Source organism: Eptesicus fuscus, chromosome 10, assembly GCF_027574615.1.
Source record: "Eptesicus fuscus isolate TK198812 chromosome 10, DD_ASM_mEF_20220401, whole genome shotgun sequence".
In the NCBI taxonomy this organism is placed as follows: Eukaryota; Metazoa; Chordata; class Mammalia; order Chiroptera; family Vespertilionidae; genus Eptesicus; species Eptesicus fuscus.
In genome coordinates this window covers 319,647-337,798 of record NC_072482.1, presented here as the reverse complement: position 1 = coordinate 337,798, position 18,152 = coordinate 319,647, and the positions used below count along the sequence as shown (strand labels likewise).

The 18,152-nt window shown below is 48.1% G+C and overlaps 3 non-coding genes across 3 annotated transcripts; 2 read left to right on the top strand and 1 right to left on the bottom strand.

The window, feature by feature from the left end:
- Positions 1 to 644: 644 nt before the first annotated feature.
- On the bottom strand, positions 645 to 717 carry TRNAM-CAU (transfer RNA methionine (anticodon CAU)). Its single transcript has one exon. It is a non-coding gene; the product is annotated as a tRNA-Met (tRNA).
- A 569-nt stretch (positions 718 to 1,286) lies between these two features.
- On the top strand, positions 1,287 to 1,368 carry TRNAL-AAG (transfer RNA leucine (anticodon AAG)). Its single transcript has one exon. It is a non-coding gene; the product is annotated as a tRNA-Leu (tRNA).
- Positions 1,369 to 4,158: 2,790 nt separating this feature from the next.
- TRNAQ-CUG (transfer RNA glutamine (anticodon CUG)) lies at positions 4,159 to 4,230 on the top strand. The gene has a single exon. It is a non-coding gene; the product is annotated as a tRNA-Gln (tRNA).
- The last annotated feature ends 13,922 nt before the right edge of the window (positions 4,231 to 18,152 follow it).

Genomic DNA, 18,152 nt, shown 5'->3' with positions numbered 1-18,152 from the left:
CCCGGAGCACCTGAACCCGGAGCACCTGAGCCCGGAGCTCCTGAGCCCGGAGCACCTGAGCCCGGAGCACCTGAGCCCGGAGCTCCTGAGCCCGGAGCACCTGAGCCCGGAGCTCCTGAGCCCGGAGCACCTGAGCCCGGAGCACTGAGCCCGGAGCACTGAGCCCGGAGCACCTGAACCCGGAGCACTGAACAGGCCTGTGCCTGACGGATGGGGAAGAAGGTGATGGCAGAGGAAAGGTGAGCAGACACCAGACCAGGAGGAGTGTGCTCTATCCCATACAGAGAGCTCAGGAGACTCGGCTGGACTAAAGGGGTCGCTCTGTTCGAATGAGGTCACGGAACGATCCTTCCGAGCGGAAAACAGGCGCCGAGGACGGAGGCCGCCCCCCCCTCCCGACCTCTGACGAGTCGGCAGACCAGGCGGGGAGAGGCCCCAGAGGCAGGAGAGGGGCGGAGAGGGGCGGAGAGGGGCGGAGGGGGGCGGGTTAAACAGCAAATTACCGTTTGGCTTCATTGGATTTTTTAAGTTGATGGTGTACACTTTCTACAGAAAAAAATAAAGAAGAAAGACTTTTGTCACCTCCCTTCATTGTCTTTTAGGTTCAGATTTAAGAAGAAAAAAGCCAAACAAAAACGAAGCACTGCCCCCTCTGAGGTTCGAACTCAGGACCTTCAGATTATGAGACTGACGCGCTGCCTACTGCGCTAAGGAGGCAGGTGCCCGCTCCCGCTCGCAGGACGTTTACCAGCGTCGCTGTAAGCTGCAGCGGCTCAAACCCCTGGGTCTGAGCGTCTGAAAACAACGTGCCACTGACACGAGTGCCCAAAGCGACCTGAAGCGGAGCGGAGCAGGGCAGGGCCGACCCGTCTCCCCGCGAGCCTCCCTGGGCGGCCGGGCTGCGGACCCGCCGTCGGACCGCAACCGGACTTAGCGGGACCGCGCTGCCTGCCCTGCGGTTCTGGGAGGCGCTCCGGCCCGAGGCGGGTGGGGGCGGCGGGCGGCCAGGGCCTCTCCTCGACCTCCCCAGAGGCGCGGGCCCGGATGTTCCCCTCCTCGTCCTCAGCGCCCCGGGTTGGCAGGACCCCTTTTCCTGTGTTGGTGGCACGCGGGGCAGGAGCCTCCTCCCGGCCACCTGTGCACCCCCGTTCCGGGCGCACCTGGCAGCGGGAGGCGGCGGGGCGGGGCGGGGCAGGACGGCGGGTGGCGGCTGGAGAGGAAGAGAAAGAGCAGGCAGAAGCGACATGCAGTTCCGGGAACGTGCGGGCGAGGGCTCCCGGGCAGGCGGTAGCGTGGCCGAGCGGTCTAAGGCGCTGGATTAAGGCTCCAGTCTCTTCGGAGGCGTGGGTTCGAATCCCACCGCTGCCATACCTTTTCCCGCGCTCCAGTGGACACCCCTCTTTACTCCCGACCCGGTCAGTGGACACCCCTCTTTACTCCCGACGTGGACAGCTCCGAGGCTCCCTCTTCAGGTCGGTTCCTCAATTCCTACCGTCTGTCTTCCCAGAGGTCAGAGGTGACGCCGCACTCACCGTTTTCAAACGGCCACCGACACCGGACCGGCCTTCCGTTACTTCAGTTCACAAATCGTTATGAGCGTGTGCGTGTGCGTGTGTGTGTGTGCGCGCGCGCGTGTGTGCGTGCGTGTGCGTGCGTGTGTGTGCGTGTGCGTGTGCTACATCGACCCCTTCATCGTCGTATTTCGAAGCATCCAGCGCTTCACAGACCTTCGTGTTTTGGGAACTCAGCCGGCGCCTCCCGTGCGCTGGCGCCCACTGGGGACCGCAGGCGCGCAGCCTCCCGCCCCGCAGCGCCGGCCCCGCAGCGCCTGCGCTCTCCCGGGGAACCCGCAGGACGGGCTGGAGCTGCGGGGACTCTGCCCGGGGCCGGGCCTGGCCACTCGGCGGCCGCGTCCCCCGAGAGAGAGGCCCTGCCCTCCGCGCGCCTCCCGACTTCTCTCCTTCCCTCCGTCCGCCCGCGGCGGCTTCTCCGCCCCCGGGTCCCAGCTGGGGAGCGGCGTTCGCCCCGCAGCCCCCGCCCCGCCCCCCTGCGGTGACCGCGGGCACCGAGGGTGAGAGCAGGGCCCGCCCGCGGAGAAGGGAGGGGCCGTGAGCGCCTCAGATGGGCCGGCACCGGCACCGGCACCGGCACCACGAGTGCCTTCGCCCGCGGCCGCACACACTGCATTGCTCCCCGCGCTCAGTCAGAGGAGGGAAGGGGCGATTGTAACTTTTACTTTAGACACTTCAGCTTGAGTTGTTACAACGAGTGGGTATTTGTTTCATAAATCAAATAGCGAACTCACCAAAAGACAAATGCAGCTTTAAAACTCGAACCGGGTAGATACAGCAAGGAGAAACAGTGTGCGGGGCGGCCTTTCCCGCCGCGGGCGGCCCTTGGTCGGTGCCTGGGGCGCTGTCACCCTCCGCCCGCGCCTCGCAGTTACTGGAAGTTCTGGAGAAGCTTGTGGGATCGTCTGCTTCTCCCCAGGCACCGTGAGTTCTGCCAGACGCAGAGCCATGTTTCTCTTGCTTCCCCACACCATAGACACAGATACGCATTTGTGCGAAGTTTCAGTGAACGTGCGCGTGCAAGAATGGCTTTCTGGTGTGTGAAGTGAGCGAGGTCCACAGCTGAGGAGCCAGGCCGGTAATTCCAACGAGAAGGTGCAGCCTGATGGACTCCAGAGTCAAGAATAAACCAGCCTCCAGGTTGGGTGGGAGAATGAGTGAAGGTCATCAAAAGGGACAAACGCGCGGCTGTCAGATAAAAGAAGTCCTGGACTGTAACTGCGATGGCTGCAGTTAAAATACTGTGTTGTGCGTGTCAAAGTTGCTAAGAGAGGAAATCTTGAAACTATCATCACAAGAAAACATTGTAACTGTGGTGATGGATGTTAACTAGATTTATTACAGCGATCATTTCTCAATGTATACAATACTGAATCATTATGTTGCAACCCTGAAGCTAATATAATTGTATCTCGATAAAAATAGAACATATTATAATGTTCTGCACCTTTCAAGTTTTTAATCCCAATACACAGACATGCACAGAAATCAGTATCACACTAAGAGGGGACAAAACATCAACCAACCAACCCATGGCCATCTGCCCTGCCTTCCTGGTGGTTACCCACCCGCCCGGGGCAGGTGAGGGGAGGTGAATGTGCAGAGGTCGAAACACAGTTCTCCCGGCCTCTCCTCAGAGAGCAGTTTCAAGCCAATAGCTGAATAGTGAATGGGCTTTGGAAGTTCTGGTATTGTTTTAAGCCAGTGAACATTTTTCTTTCTCTTTAAGAAAAAAGGATGTGGCTCATGGAATAATACACATGCCACCTTGGTTGGGGGTGGGGGAGGTGGGGAGACCTGCCCCTGGTCCAGCTACATCGAAGCTAGCTAGCTTAGACCACCTTTAAGCTAGGAGGTTCGTGAAGATGGGCAGGCGTGTGTGTGTGTGAGTGTGTGTGTGTGTGTGTGTGTGTGTGTGTGTAAGGGGTTTTACTGTCACCTGGCCAAAAGTCTTTGAATTTTTCTGCTTCACTCCTGACCTTTCAAAAGATATACTCACTTCAACCCACATTTATTGAGCAGCTATTTTGCTTGGTTGGAGATATAACAAAAGGATGAATAACTGAAAATGTTTCAGGGATCTCTTAGCAATTCAGCCTTGGGGGACTACTAGACATACACTAAGGGTACAGGGTCAATAATTAATATTCAGCTCGGGTAAAATCTCCTTTTTGAATGGGGAGAAAAAAATCCAATTTGTCCTTGTGTGGGTTGAAAATGAAGGCGAAATCAAAATCGCCGGAAGTAACAATATTCTCGGATCAGGGCCCTGCCCTGCCCCTGACGGCAGGGAAAGAACCGGGAAAGGAGGTCGGGAAAACATTCAGAGAAACCCCATTCCCACCCTTGTGTTGGGCGTTTCCTTCAAACGGCTTAGATCTAATTTAAAAAAAAAAAACTCCTGTAAATTTTAAAAAATCAATTAGGAGGAAGAAGCAGAGTTTTCATTTAAACTAGTATTTCTTTTAAAAAAGAAAGAAAGAGAACAAAGTACCATCTCTTTTTCAATTATATTCTATAATTATATCGCATGGGTTTTTTAGGAGAAATGAGTTGTTAGGATAGCCAGCGAGAGCCAGCTAAAGGGGGTTCCATGGTGTAATGGTTAGCACTCTGGACTCTGAATCCAGCGATCCGAGTTCAAATCTCGGTGGAACCTTAACTTTTCATCATTTAAAACCACGCAGCAGACAGGCAGGGGACTGCTCCAGCGCGGGCAGGCTGGGACCCCCCTGCCTGGGTGGGTGAACCGCAAGCCCCCGCAGTCCTCAGCCGGATCCTCACCCAGGGGGCGGGGTTCAATGCCCGCCCCTCCGGAGCCCCGCGGGCGGGGCGAAGGGCGCGCAGCCAAAGGCCGGCCTCCAGGGAGGCAAAGGGAGGCGATGGAGGAAAGGAGAGGCAGACCTAACTGAAGACCTCCCCTCTCCGGCCAGAGAGGCTCCCCATTCCGCCGCCTCGCGCGATCATGGGAGAACAGCGAAGACAAGTTCCAGGGTGCCAGCTGCTGAGTTAGGGGCAGAAATAGAATATTGGGGACCAGCTATAGTTATAAGAAACATTAATCCTGCTCTTTAACCGTGATTGCCTTGTTCTGATTAAAGACGCCTGGGACCTGGGAGCCAACCTTGGAATGCGGTCCATTCTCATTCAGGAGCTGCCCATTAACATGGAAAGAACAACAACCTTGTTGTCCAGACTACAGAGTCCCACCCCAGCCCACATTGCCTACTTCTCCATGTAATCTTTGTCCTTCTCCCAATTCCGGGTCTGTGTCCTTGATCAGAATCGAACCCAGAACCCTCCAGTCCACAGGCCGATGCTCTAGCCACTGAGCAAACTGGCTAGGGCCAGAGCAGATGTCTGTGGCTGACCTGCAGCTCTCACAGGCTGCTGGCAGGACTGGAATAAACACTCAATGACTCTACCCTGTCTCTGCTTAACTGGCTCAGGTGGTGACAGCAGCCTGGACGCCTTGGCTGTCTAATTTCACTTAGAAAGCAATCAGTACACAATAGCGCAGAAGAAGGACTACAAGAGGAATATTTCCAAAAGGAAAAAAAAAATGCCTCCGTGTTTGACCATAAAAGAGTGTCAAAGGCTGGTGTTGAATTAGGAATAAATGTTTAGAAAAGTGATTGATTGAAGATGGCAGTGTAGGTAAATGCCTGTACTCGCCGCCTCCTACAACCAAATCAAAATTACAACTAAAATACAAACAACCATCATTCAGAACCGCCTGAAAGCTGGCTGAATGGAAGTCCTTCAACTAGAGAAGGAAAGAAGAAAGCACAGGGAGACTGGTAGGAGGAGTGGAGGTGTGGAACAGGCTGGTCCATCACCCACATGTGCCATTTTTTTTCATCAGGAGGAAGACAGTCTCCTGTGAGAGGCAAGGGGTCCCAGCACCACACCAGACCCACAGCCCAGGGTCCCAGAGCTGGGAAGAGTCCCCACCACTACCAGCTATAAAAACCAGCCAGGATTGTGGCTAAGTGACATAGAGGTTGCTGGGGACCCAGGTGTTCCTTTTAAAGGGTCGGCACACTAATTTACTCAGACTCCCAGCACCGGGTGGCTTTGGGGGACCAGACACATATGGGGAGGAACTGGGTTGTCTGGCATCAGGTCAGGAAGTTAGGGGCTGCTTTCTCCCAGACAGGAGTGCTCACAAGGGTCATTGTTCCTGTGCTGGGACCTGCTGTTTGCAGAGCTGACTGGCAACCATATCCGAGTCTCCATCAGCCTGGAGAACACTGTTTGCTCAGTCCTGGTGATTCCCTGAGACCCCACCCCATCCAATCTTCAGCCCCACCCAAGCTGTTTGCAGAACCTTTTCCATATGAATGGCCTGTCCTGGCTCAGGCTTCAGACTTTGCTAAAATCTCTCAAACAAGCATCAGCTGGCGACAGTGTGCCCTAAACCTATCAATAAAAGGCCCAAGACCTGGCACTAGCACCAGCCTTCCTTGCTTCACAGCTGAGCCTCACCTGGACACTTCCAAGTCCAATACAAATAGCAAGTAGCAGCCATCTGCAAATCCTTCTGTAGCTACTGCAGGGTGGTCCCAGGCAGTGGCTGACTTTGTACCTCCTTGGAGGCCCTAGAGCCAGTACATCCATTGGACAGCTTCAGACCATAGCAGATTACAACTCTACACATCCACAAGCAACACACTTAAGAGGCAGACTCAGTGAGCAGCAAAGCCCCACTGAATCAAGTCCTGCTCCATAGAGGTGTCTCCTGCACAGCAGCTCTCCCACTGTAGTCGCAGCTGGTCCTCACAGCCAATTGGCCTGGAGGTCAATTCTTCCCAGTGATGCCAACAGCAGTCAAGGCTCAACTACAAGATTGTGCACACAGCCCACACAGGGGTGCTCCTAGAGTGCCCAGCTCAGGTGACTGGGGAGGCTGATCCACTGGGCCCTGCAGGACATCTACTACACAAGGCCAATCTACCAATTCCAGGAGACATAGCAGCTCTATCTAATACATAGAAATAAACAAAGAGAAGCAGTCAAAATGCAGAGACAAAGAAACATGTCACAAATGAAAGAAATGGAAGCAAGCAACCTTTGGACACAGAGTTCAAAATTATGGTTATAAAGTTACTAAAGGATCTTAGTGAGAGCTTCAAGGGACTTAGTGAGAATGTGAAATACATGAAAAAGGACCAGTCAGAAATTAGGTATACACTAACTGGAATAAAGAGTAATTTATAGGAATTCAACAGTAGGGTCGAGGAGTTTGAGAATCAAATCAGTGATTTGGAATATGAGGAAGCAAAAAACACCCAATTAGAAGAGGAAAATGAAAAAAGAATCCAAAAATATGAAGATAGTGTAAGAAGCCTCTGGGACAACTTTAAGCATAGCAACGTTCGCATTATCGGTGTGCCGGAAGAAGAGAGAGAGCAAGATATTGAAAACCTAGTTGAAGAAATACTGACAGCAAACCTCCCCTACCTAGTGAAAGAAATAGACTTACAAGTCCAGGAAGCACCGAGTCCCAAACAAGAGGAACCCAAAGAGGTCCACACCAAGACACATCATAATTAAAATGCCAAGAGCAAAAGACAAAGAGAGAATATTAAAAGCAGCAAGAGAAAAACAGTTAGTTACCTACAAGGGAGAACCCATATGACTGTCAGCTGATTTCTCAACAGAAACTGTGTAGGCCAGACGGGAGTGGCAAGAAATATGCAAAGTGATGAATAGCAAGAACCTACAACCAAGATTACTCTTCCCAGAAAAGCTATCATTCAGAATTGAAGGTCAGATAAAGAGCTTCACAGATAAGAAAAAGCTAAAGGAGTTCATCACAACCAAACCAGTATTACATGAAATGTTGAAGGGTATTCTTTAAAAAGAGGAGGAGGAAGAAAGCAAAAAGATAAAAAAAAATATGAACAATAAAATAGCAATAAATACTTATCTATCAACAATTTAATCTAGAGAGAAACCAAGATGGTGGCATAGGTAAACACCTGAACTGCTGCCTTGCACAACAATCTCAAAACTACAACTAAAAGACAAAATGGTCATCATCCAGAACCACAGGAAGGCTGGCTGAGTGGAAATTCTACAACTAGAAGGGAAGAGAAAAGCACACTGAGATTCAGAGGAGTTGCAAAAGTAAAGGCAGAGGTACAGAGGCTGGTGTGAGGAGAGGGCTGGCAACTGAGTATGCACACGGCTGTGTTTTTCAAGCGGGAGGGAGACAAAAGCTCCCGACTGCTCTGAACTCCAGTTCTGGGCGAGACTCTGGGGACCCAGACTCATACGGAGAGAAACTGGACTGTCTGGCAGCGGGCTGAACTCGAGGGCAGCTTTCCCTCAGAGGTGCTTGCAGTGATTACCAAGGGACACTGAAACCAGGGGGCCTCTCAGGGCAGGGCTGACGGGAAGCCATTGCTGATTGGTCCGCCCTGAGATTCCGCCCCATCCAAACTGTGCACAGAGGCTTTTGCATATGAATGGCCTGGTCCTTTGAAATCTAAACTTACCTAACAAACTGCAGCTGAGTCAGAGAGACCCAGAACATCCAAAAGAAGGCCCAAGGTCCCACAGCAGCTTGCATTGCTTCACAGCTGGGCCTCATCTGGGCACCTCCAAAACCCAAACAAAGAGGAGGAATCTGCAGATCTCTCCTTAGCTCCTGCTGGGTGGCCTCAGGAAGCGGCTAAATTAGCACCTCCTTGGAGATTGAAGAGCCAGTGTACCCAGGGGTCAGAGTAGGACCATCCACATTACAACTCCTCAGATCCATAAGGGACACACTCAGGGGGCAGACTCAGTGAGCACCAAAGCACCACTGAAGCAAGTCTTGCCTCATAAGGGTGTCTCCAGCACTGAAGTTCTCCCATCGTAGACACAGCTGATCCTCACAGCCAATTGGCCTGGAGGTCAATTCCTCCCAGTGATACCAACAACCATCAAGGCTTAATTACAACAAGACTGTGCACACAGCCCACAAAGGGGTGCACCAAGAATGTCCACCTTTGGTAATTGGGGAGGCTGAGCCACTGGGCTGTATAAGACACCTAGCACACAAAGCCACTCTATCAACACAGGGAAGCAGCCAAAATGCGGAGACAAAGAAACAGGTCACAAATAAAAGAAATGAAGGAAAGCAAATGACTGGATATAGAGTTGAAAACCACGGTTATAAGGTTTTTCAAGACTTTTCTAGAAAAGGCCAATAAATTTAGTGAGACCCTCGAGGATATGAAAATAAACCAACTAGAAATTATGCATACACTGACTGAAAAAAAAAATAGAGATCCAACAGCAGACTAGAGGATTGCAAGAATCAAGTCAAAGGTTTGAAATACAGCCGAAACTGGTTTGGCTCAGTGGAGAGAGCGTCGGCCTGCGGACTGAAGGGTCCTGGGTTCGATTCTGGTCAAGGGCATGTACCTTGGTTGCGGGCACATCACCAATAGGGGTGTGTAGGAGGCAGCTGATCGATGTATCTAACTCTCTATCCTCCTCCCTTCCTCTCTGTAAAAAAAATCAATAAAATATATTTTTAAAAAAAGATTTGAAATACAAAGAGGCAAAAAACACCCAACCAGAAAAGCAAAAAGCAAAAAGAATCCAAAAATATGAAGATAGTGTAAGGAACCTCTGGGACAACTTTAAGCATGCCAACACCCGAATTATGGGGGTGCCAGAAGAAGAGAGAAAGCAAGATATTGAAAACCTATTTGAAGAAATAATGACAGAAAACTTCCCCTATCTGGTGAAAGAAATAGACTTACAAGTCCAGGAAGCACAGAGAACCCCAAACAAGAGGAATCCAAAGAGGACCACACCAAGACACATCATAATTAAAATGCCAAGAGCAAAAGACAAAGAGAGAATATTAAAAGCAGCAAGAGAAAAACAGTTACCTATAAGGGAGTACCCATACGACTGTCAGCTGATTTCTCAACAGAAACTGCGGGGGCCTGATGCGGCGGGGATCTCCCTTTTCCGTGGCCAGCACGGAGAGAGATGAAACTGGTTCTTGATAGAGGCGTCCAGGGATTGAGAAATAAAGAAATAAAGAGACACAGAAGTAGATGCAAGCTGGGTCCCGGGTGGGTTGCTGACCTCTTCTGCTGGAGAGACAGACAACTGCCCTGAGCCACGCAGCACATTTATTTATACTCCCATATACAAGGGGGATTCACCGGAAAACTTAAGATTAAAGGAGCTTGGGAGGGCCCAGGTCTATTTCATTTCCTCTTTTCCGGTGCTAGACTGGTTCCACATCTCAAAGCCCTCTTCCAGAACCTGGACAAAGGTAAGCCAGGAACTGACAACACCTCCGCACTCCTGGGGCGGGATGCAACTGACATGACTCTGTCAAATATCTTGGGCTTAATCAACAGCAATCTAAAGAATGTCCATGTGTCTTCCCAGGGGGCCCTCTACATCTCCCCCATTTTTAATTTTTAAAAAATCTTGCATTTATAGACCAGAAATAAACATATAAGAATGAAAAATGTTTGAGTCCCAATTTCAATGTCCAATAGTTCCTCATGTGTACATGTCAGCAATGATATCTGGATGGTGGACAAACGGTGGCGATGCAGGCCCGACCGTCTCTGGTTTGGTCCTGGGCATCCTGCAGTGACGCACAGCTGCTGACTGCTAGCATGGCAAGGTGTCATCAGCGTCTTCCATCCCTGGACTGTTTCTCCTCTTGTCTTCATGGCTGGAGCATTCCTGTCAATTCCTCTCCTGCAGGAATCCACATGGTCTTGGAGTTGTTTTCTGAAAATATACAAACATATTCTCGACCAAAAGTTAGTAAAGCAATCCTTTCTATAAATTTGACTTGGGATCTTTTTCATTATTTTATTTTTTTTTTTTTTGCCCAAAATGATTTTCCTTTGGCTTATTCTGATACCATGTGTGTTTTTTCATAGGTGTCCTGCTCTTAGTATTATAAATGAAAATTAGTTTTCAAAGTAAAATTTTTTATGGATATTTTTCCTTACATAATATTTTTCCACTATCTCCCCCTTTTTTTAATTTAATTATTAGGAGGCTTTTGCAAAATTTTTATAATGCAGCCTTGATCACCTTAAGTTTTAATTTTTTGCACAAAAATATAACTGCTTTTAGGTTCATTACATGTTAAGTAATTTTACCATGAAATGAACTACCAATAGAAATTTTAGTTAATACTTTAGGAACAGCCTTTTGTACAATTAAATTTTCTTGAATATTCAATTATTCCATTTAGCCAATTTAAATTAATCTGATAATTTGACTATTTTACTGTTAAAATTTTAATACTCTTAACAACAATCTTAGTTTATCCTGTAAATGTTAATGGAAAGGTTTATTTGCATCCTTGATAAAGCCCTGAGCATTCCTGGATTTAGGCTGGATTTAGACATAGGGCAGCTGCCATGGGCCAACTCTCTGTTGCCTGGGTCCCAATCCAAGCTGGGCCATGTCTCTCTGTTATACAGGTCTCTTTCTGATTTGAGCTGGGCCAAGTCTGTGTATGTTGCCTGGGTCCCGATCTGAGCTGGGCATGGGAAGCACAAAGCAACCATGGGGCAGGAGACCACCCTCAGAAGGGGCGAGTGTTCAAGCCCCTGCAATGTTGGGGGGGTGAGGTTCTGTGCCCCACCTCTGTTGACCCCCAAATTCTCTCCTGATGGCCCCTTGCGACTGTGCCTGTCTTAGGTTGTTCCTCCCTTGAGGAATCTTACCCGTCTTTGACTAACCAGCCATCCTCCGGGGCCAAGCAGGGTGATGTGAGGTTCAGTTTTGTCTCCTTGGTAGCCTATGCCCCTATGGCCTCCATGCCCAGCACCTGCCTTGGGATCCCCTCGCCCGCTGGCGGGGCCCTGGCATTGATCACATATCTTGGGGAACCCAGGTTTCTTCTCCAGGGAGGGCCCAGCTCATGTCATTGTGCGAGAGACAGATCCATGGTACCAGCCATCACGAGGCTTCAACCTCAGTATGAACTGAAAACTCAGGCAACAGCTGTGGGAGGGTCCCTCTTGGCAAAAAGGACCAATATAAAATGCTCAATTGCCTTCCCAAGGGGGCCTTCCACACAGTGGAAGGGATTAAATCCCTTCATGTCCTTTTTAAATTGCTGCCAATCATTCAAAGAATTAGTTTGTAAGTTTGTTTGGGATAATTGTACAATATGCTGTTGTAAAATATCAAAAATTATAATGACATTGTAGAATAATATCATGTAAGGGTATCTTTTGCTCTAGGCCATGGCAATCCAATTTCAAACTGGCTGTCAATTATTTAGTTACTCCGTTTTGCCATTTTTGGGGCCAAAACCTTCATAACATTTAAAGTATATTTATTAATTTTTATTTGATAAGGCTTTCCATGCAATTTCAAGTATATTAGATCTTTTTTTAAAAAGATTTCCTTTAAGAGAGGATAAATTTCTTGTATTACTCCGGGCCCTTGGAGCTTTCCAAGAATCATCTCTATTAAGACCTTGAAATTTTAACATGGTAAAAAAACCATCAAATATATATATATATATATATATATATATATATATATATATATATCCGTATATGATTTAAAGATTATAATACTTTTTTATAATTATCTTAATATATCAAATTTAAACTTTTAGAGCTGGCCAAATATTTTTAGCATGTCCTAGATTAATAACACAATAACACTTTATATTTCTAAGAATAAATACAAGACATAATCAATTAAGAGCTTCAATTCTGTCCTCTAGGTTTCATACAGTGCATACTCAGATCAACATTTCAGTATTATAACAATTCAATACATTTAGATCATTTAAATTTATCATTTGATTTAGTAAGCTTCCAAGTTCTTTTAAATTTCCAGCCGATAGGCCTGGACCAGCCTCTAAATTTCAAAACGGTCACAATTTTCCTGCTGGGGAAGTCAAGAAGCAAACTCTCAGCCATTCATATGTAAACTTGACTATTTCCTTCCTGCTATTTACTTGCCTCTGGCGGGAAATTTCAAGAGTTACTCTAGATGTCTTGGAAAACTGGCCTGTATTTCTTTCTCCGGTTCATCTTTGCCATTTTTAAGGCCAAAACAGTCTCGGGTTTTTATTCTGTACACAGCAAAAAGTCAAGTTCAGCTCAAAACTATGCGCACTCGTTTTTAAACTGGCCTTTTCCCTTTACATGTGCACAGAAACCCCAGATGCATTTATGAATTTGTAAAAGCTTTAAGTCATTAGCTGGAAAATAAATAAGGATGGCGAAGATGAGGCCTCTCAAAGTGGCCTTTCCCCCACCTCCTTGTTTCTTCGGGGGAAGTTTCAGTAATGGTCTGGCATCTACTGTTTTTATTTTATTTACTTTTTCAATTTTTATTGTTATTTTTATTTTTTTTTATTTTTTAAGGAAAGAAAAGGATTTTTTAAGATAAAGAATTATGGGCAGTTGCTGAGAAGTTCCTTTTAGACTTGCACCCTTCCACTGCAGGAGGCAGAAGAGGTGCAAATGGTATTCACACAACTGCTTTCTAACCTTTTCCCAGGTTCCATCAACAAAACTTAAGAAAGAAATCAAGACTTTGACTACGCTTAACAGAGCATAGTTTAAAGCATTTTTGAGGATTACCCACGTTTTACACCCGGTTGATTTAATTTTTACAACAATCCACTCCTTACCTTAAGTCTGTGGTGCGCGCACACTTCTAGGAGCGATCCCTTGCCTCTTGCCTCTCGTTGGGCGTCAATATGCGGGGGCCTGATGCGGCGGGGATCTCCCTTTTCCGTGGCCAGCACGGAGAGAGATGAAACTGGTTCTTGATAGAGGCGTCCAGGGATTGAGAAATAAAGAGACACAGAAGTAGATGCAAGCTGGGTCCCGGGTGGGTCGCTGACCTCTTCTGCTGGAGAGACAGACAACTCCCTGAGCCACGCAGCACATTTATTTATACTCCCATATACAAGGGGGATTCACCGGAAAACTTAGGATTAAAGGAGCTTGGGAGGGCCCAGGTCTATTTCATTTCCTCTTTTCCGGTGCTAGACTGGTTCCACATCTCAAAACCCTCTTCCGGAACCTGGACAAAGGTAAGCCAGGAACTGACAACACCTCCGCACTCCTGGGGCGGGGTGCAACTGACATGACTCTGTCAAATATCTTGGGCTTAGTCAACAGCAAGCTAAAGAATGTCCATGTGTCTTCCCAGGGGGCCCTCTACAAGAAACTATGCAGGCCAGACGGGAGTGGCAAGAAATATTCAAAGTGATGAATAGCAAGAACCTACAACCAAGATTACCTAGCAAAGCTATCATTCAGAATTCAAGGTCAGATAAAGAGCTTCACAGATAAGAAAAAGCTAAAGGAGTTCATCACCACCAAACCAGTATTATATGAAATGTTGAAGGGTATTCTTTAAGAAGAGGAAGAAGAAGAAAAAGGTAAAGATAAAATTATGAACAACAAAGTGACAACAAATACATATCAATAAGTGAATCTAAAAATCAAGTGAATAAAAAATCTGATGAACAGAATGAACTGGTGAATATAATAGAATCAGGAGATATACTGGCTCTTGGATCTTCAAGGAGGGGGTGTAGGTGGTGTGGGAAGAGATTGGACAAAAACCTTACACCTATGGACCAGGACAGTGGGAGGGTAAGGGCATGGGGTGGGGTGGGAACTGGGTGGAGGGGAGCTATGAGGGAAAAAAGAGGAACAACTGTAATAATCTGAATAATAAAGATTTAATTTAAATAAAAAGAAAAGTAAAAAAAAAACAAAACTAAACTACAGGCTCTAGTCTTGGCTCAGTGGAGAGAGCATTGGCCTATCCACCCAAGGGTCCTGGTTCAATTCCAGTCAAGGGCACATACCTCAGTTGTATTAACATAAAAACATTCAAACCTGTAGCTGAAACCAGTTTGGCTCAGTGGATAGAGCGTCGGTCTGCAGACTGAAGGGTCCCAGGTTCGATTCCGGTCAAGGGCATGTGCCTTCGTTGTGGGCACATCCCCAGTGGGAGGTGTGTGGGAGGCAGCTGGTCGATGTTTCTCTCTCATTGATGTTTCTAACTCTGTCCCTCTCCCTTCCTCTCTGTAAAAAATCAATAAAATATATTAAAAAAAAACACAAAAAACATTCAAACCTGTAAAGAATTTTGTGTTTATTTGAGCCAAACAGTCGACAATTGCCAGGAAGCAGAACCTTAAGGGATTGAGATAATGCTCCAGAGAATGGCGGGTTACACCTGTATTTATGCATTGCAATAAAAGGAAAGGACGTGGGTGGGGTTCATGAAATCCACTGGTGTGGAGAGCGGCTACAGCATTTGGGCAGGGTCAAGCCTGGTACTAAGGAGAGGGCACGATCCTCTCGTGGCAAAGCCACATGCAAGTCCCAGCACAATCATAGCCAAAGGCTATGGTGTAAGCTTGACCTTATGGTCCGAACCTGTGGCTGGGTGATATGTGTTGGGGGAGGTGCAGCAAGTAAACAAAGCTTGATCAGGTGCATGTGATTGAGTAGATTAGAAACCCATGAGAACATTGTACCCACACCCTTACTCTGTCTCATGGAATCTGGCTATAAAGACTCGGCTTGCAGGGTGTGGTGCTGTCTCTCCATCAGAGAAGCAGCGTCCCATGTAGCCCCAGCTTTATTCTCTTGTCTGTCTTCTCCATCCTTCACCCCCTCCCCATCAGGTTCACCCATGGCTGTGCCAGCTCGACACATATGGTGCCCAATGTGGGGCAGGGAATAGGGACCTGGGCTTGGCACACATTTGGTGGTAGACTAGAGAGGTGGGACAAAGCAAAGGTGGAGGGGAGGGGAGGAAACCCCTGAGATTCAATAAAAAACAAAATGATAGACACGTACTTAGGTGGGTGCAGGAACAATTAACATAATAACAGGAATGAAGGAATTTGTGGTAAATTCCTGGTGCCCAGGCACATTACATTGTGCCCCAAGGGGTCCAGAAAAAGAGAAGTTACAAGTTACCCAGACATTTCAAGGGTATGTTATCATAGATGCAAAAAGACAGATCGGCTCAGTTAAGGTAAAGGTTGACCTTGTCAGTGAAGATACCGGCCTAGGACGTAACTGCCCACCCTAACAGCTTTTAGTTAAAGTTTCATTTCAGACCATTCTTTGTGGTGACTTTAGGTCTCTGAGTTTGCAAGACTGCCATGCAGGCCTCCCCTGAGCTGTCAGGTCAGCATGTGGCCCCTTTCATCCACAGTTGGAGGAGGCAACCACTCAATGTGTTTCTCTCACATTGATATTTCTGTCTTTCCCTCTGTCTTCCACTCTCTCTAAAAACAAAATCAATGGAAAAATATCCTCTGCTGAGGATTAAAAAATAATAATTATTGCCCTGGCCGGTTTGGGTCAGTGGATAGATCGTCGGCCTGCGAACTGAAGGGTCCCAGGTTCAATTCCGGTCAGGGCACATGTCTGGATTGTGGGCTCGATCCCCAGTAGGGTACTTGCAGGAGGCAGCCGATCAATGATTCTCTCTCATCATGGATGTTTCTATCTCTCTCTATCCCTTCCTCTCTGAAATCAATAAAAATATATTTTAAAAAGTTATTATTATTAATTGGGAAACTAAAGGAGAGAAAATTGAAAAGATAAAAAGAAAAATACTCAAAACTACAGCAGCTATTGGCTATCTCATCAGAGAGACCTCTGCTGACCACCCAATATAAAAACACTAGAGGCCCGGTGCACAAAATTTGTGCATGGTGGGGGGGGGGGTCCCCTCAGCCCAGCCTACAACCCTCTCCAATCTGGGACCCCTCAGAGCATGTCCGACTGCCTCTCGCAATCCGGGACCCCTGACTCCTAACTGCTCACCTGCCTGCATGCCTGATCGCACCCTAACCCCTCTGCCTGCCTTGCCTGATTGCCCCTAACCACCTCTGCCTGCCTGCCTGATTACCCCTAACTGCTCTCCTGCTGGCCTGATCACCCCTAACTGCTCCCCTGCCGGTCTGATCACCCCTAACCACCTGCCTCAGTCCCCGCACCTCGGACTCAGGCTTCCCTCCTTCTAGCCGGCCACAGGCACCTGGGACCCGAGCCAGCTTCTCCCACAGCCACAGGTGCCCAGGACCACTGCCAGCTTTGCCCAGGCCAGCCATAGGCTCCTGGGACCACAGGCGTCTTTGCCTGGGCTGGCTGCGGGCTCCTGGGAACCCGGGTGGCTTTGTCAGTCCCAGCTTTGTCAGGAAGGCTGGCTGGAAGGTGATCCGGAAGATGTCCAGTCTAATTATCATATTACCCTTTTATTAGTATAGATACCCCAATTACTCTTCATCAGTACCCGGACAATCAATGGGTCCAGGCTGCCTGTCTCTACTTGAGCCAATTCAGCAGAGCAGTGTGGAAGAGCAGGGCATCCACTGAAATCTGCCTGCAGCCCCCGAAAGAGCCCCACAAGCCATCCTGCTTATATAGGGTAGGACAAGGATTACATGGGGAAGTAGGAAGTTGGGGTGGGATCCCATTGTTTGGGCAACAAGGTTGTTAATCTTTTCATGTTAATAGGCGTTCTTGAATGAGAATGGACCGCATTCCAAGGTTGACTCACAGGTCCCAGGGGTGTACAACTCCCAGCCAGGTCAGAGTGTGCTTTCTTTAACCAACATGAGGCAATCATAGTTAACAGAGCAGGATTAATATTTCCCATAACCATAACTAGTCCCCAATATTCTATTTTTCCCCCTAATACATCCTCCATATTCTGATTCATTTTTCTTCGTGGCATCTTTCATATTATGTATTTACTAGAGGCCCAGTGCACAGAATTCGTGCATGGGTAGGGTTCCTAGGCCTGGCCAGGGATCAGGGCCAATCAAGGCCTTCCTGCTGCCAGCTGGGGCCTTCCTTCATTCCGCACTGCCCCCTGGTGGTCAGCACACGTCATAGCAAGTAGTTGATTCCCAGTCAGTTGAACTCCGGATCACCCGAACTCCCAAGGGGACAATTTGCATATTAGCCTTTTACTATATAGGATTTCTTGGTTTGCTTATTGTCCATCTTCCCCTTTGGAAAGCAACTTTTTTAGCCCAGCAACTTTTTTGTTCTAAAGCCTAAAGAGAGCCTGGCACATAGTGGACACTCAACAAACACATGTTCAATGAATGAATGAATCCCACACATCTTTCAATATTAGTACACATAGACCTAGTTCCTTCTTTTTGGTACCTGCAAAGTATTCCACCTTATGCCCACATAGCATTTTCATTAATATATCCCCTATAGAAGCATATTTATGTTAGTTCCAGTACTTTACAAATCTAAACAACGCTATAATGACATGCCTTATATAATCAACTAGGAGCCCAGTGCACAAATTCCTACACCTTGAAAGGAACTGTGGGCTGCGAGGCTGTGATGGGCACAGGGGCAGGTCTCGGCCCATCCTCCACACCCCCGCCCAGCCCCTCCCATTGCGGCGCCCAGTCCCTTGTCTGCCAGCAGCCCTGCTCCCACCGCCACTCCCATGCGCCGAAGGCACCGGCCCCTCTCACACCTGCTGACGGCGTGGAGTGATTGGGGCCAGTGCCAGCAGCAGGTGCGAGCAGGGCCAGCACCGTCAGTGGGTGCG